This window comes from Leptonotus elevatus, unplaced genomic scaffold (genome assembly GCF_054856555.1).
Source record: "Leptonotus elevatus isolate MCC_2025b unplaced genomic scaffold, RoL_Lele_1.0 HiC_scaffold_283, whole genome shotgun sequence".
Lineage (NCBI taxonomy): Eukaryota > Metazoa > Chordata > Actinopteri > Syngnathiformes > Syngnathidae > Leptonotus > Leptonotus elevatus.
This window is the reverse complement of record NW_028233678.1, coordinates 10,001-12,500: the sequence shown is the minus strand read 5'-3', so window position 1 is coordinate 12,500 and position 2,500 is coordinate 10,001.

The following is a 2,500-nucleotide window of genomic DNA, read 5'->3' as shown; positions in this document are numbered from 1 at the left end:
GCGGGGAGCGCGCCCGTCTTCGGGGCTTGTTGCTGGCCGTCGGAGGAGCTCCAGCGGACCGCGGGGAGCGCGCCCGTCTTCGGGGCTTGTTGCTGGCCGTCGGAGGAGCTCCAGCGGACCGCGGGGAGCGCGCCCGTCTTCGGGGCTTGTTGCTGGCCGTCGGCGGAGCTCCAGCGGACCGCGGGGAGCGCGCCCGTCTTCGGGGCTTGTTGCTGGCCGTCGGAGGAGCTCCAGCGGACCGCGGGGAGCGCGCCCGTCTTCGGGGCTTGTTGCTGGCCGTCGGAGGAGCTCCAGCGGACCGGGGGGAGCGCGCCCGTCTTCGGGGCTTGTTGCTGGCCGTTGGAGGAGCTCCAGCGGACCGGGGGGAGCGCGCCCGTCTTCGGGGCTTGTTGCTGGCCGTTGGCGGAGCTCCAGCGGACCGGGGGGAGCGCGCCCGTCTTCGGGGCTTGTTGCTGGCCGTTGGAGGAGCTCCAGCGGACCGCGGGGAGCGCGCCCGTCTTCGGGGCTTGTTGCTGGCCGTTGGCGGAGCTCCAGCGGACCGGGGGGAGCGCGCCCGTCTTCGGGGCTTGTTGCTGGCCGTTGGAGGAGCTCCAGCGGACCGCGGGGAGCGCGCCCGTCTTCGGGGCTTGTTGCTGGACGTTGGAGGAGCTCCAGCGGACCGGGGGGAGCGCGCCCGTCTTCGGGGCTTGTTGCTGGCCGTTGGAGGAGCTCCAGCGGACCGCGGGGAGCGCGCCCGTCTTCGGGGCTTGTTGCTGGCCGTTGGCGGAGCTCCAGCGGACCGCGGGGAGCGCGCCCGTCTTCGGGGCTTGTTGCTGGCCGTTGGAGGAGCTCCAGCGGACCGCGGGGAGCGCGCCCGTCTTCGGGGCTTGTTGCTGGCCGTTGGAGGAGCTCCAGCGGACCGGGGGGGAGCGCGCCCGTCTTCGGGGCTTGTTGCTGGCCGTTGGAGGAGCTCCAGCGGACCGCGGGGAGCGCGCCCGTCTTCGGGGCTTGTTGCTGGCCGTTGGAGGAGCTCCAGCGGACCGGGGGGGAGCCGGGCGTTCGAGTTGCCCAGGCAGGGGGTTATCCTCCACTAGCAAACCTCCATGAGCAGCGGAGCCCGGTCAGCTGCGCCAAAAAGAACCACACGAGGGCGACCTGGGGTTGAAATCCCCCGCCACATAGGAACGAATGCCGGGCGTTCGAGTTGCCCAGGCAGGGGGTTATCCTCCACTAGCAAACCTCCATGAGCAGCGGAGCCCGGTCAGCTGCGCCAAAAAGAACCACACGAGGGCGACCTGGGGTTGAAATCCCCCGCCACATAGGAACGAATGCCGGGCGTTCGAGTTGCCCAGGCAGGGGGTTATCCTCCACTAGCAAACCTCCATGAGCAGCGGAGCCCGGTCAGCTGCGCCAAAAAGAACCACACGAGGGCGACCTGGGGTTGAAATCCCCCGCCACATAGGAACGAATGCCGGGCGTTCGAGTTGCCCAGGCAGGGGGTTATCCTCCACTAGCAAACCTCCATGAGCAGCGGAGCCCGGTCAGCTGCGCCAAAAAGAACCACACGAGGGCGACCTGGGGTTGAAATCCCCCGCCACATAGGAACGAATGCCGGGCAACCAGGGGTCGAAATCCCCCATTGAAATGAATGGCGGGCAACCAGGGGTCGAAGTCCCCCATTGAAATGAATGGCGGGCGACCAGGGGTCGAAATCCCCCATTGAAATGAATGGCGGGCAACCAGGGGTCGAAGTCCCCCATTGAAATGAATGGCGGGCAACCAGGGGTCGAAGTCCCCCATTGAAATGAATGGCGGGCAACCAGGGGTCGAAGTCCCCCATTGAAATGAATGGCGGGCTACCAGGGGTCGAAATCCCCCATTGAAATGAATGGCGGGCGACCAGGGGTCGAAATCCCCCATTGAAATGAATGGCGGGCTACCAGGGGTCCAAGTCCCCCATTGAAATGAATGGCGGGCTACCAGGGGTCGAAATCCCCCATTGAAATGAATGGCGGGCTACCAGGGGTCCAAGTCCCCCATTGAAATGAATGGCGGGCTACCAGGGGTCGAAATCCCCCATTGAAATGAATGGCGGGCGACCAGGGGTCGAAATCCCCCATTGAAATGAATGGCGGGCAACCAGGGGTCGAAGTCCCCCATTGAAATGAATGGCGGGCTACCAGGGGTCGAAATCCCCCATTGAAATGAATGGCGGGCGACCAGGGGTCGAAATCCCCCATTGAAATGAATGGCGGGCTACCAGGGGTCCAAGTCCCCCATTGAAATGAATGGCGGGCGACCAGGGGTCGAAATCCCCCATTGAAATGAATGGCGGGCTACCAGGGGTCCAAGTCCCCCATTGAAATGAATGGCGGGCTACCAGGGGTCGAAGTCCCCCATTGAAATGAATGGCGGGCTACCAGGGGTCGAAATCCCCCATTGAAATGAATGGCGGGCGACCAGGGGTCGAAATCCCCCATTGAAATGAATGGCGGGCAACCAGGGGTCGAAAGTCCCCATT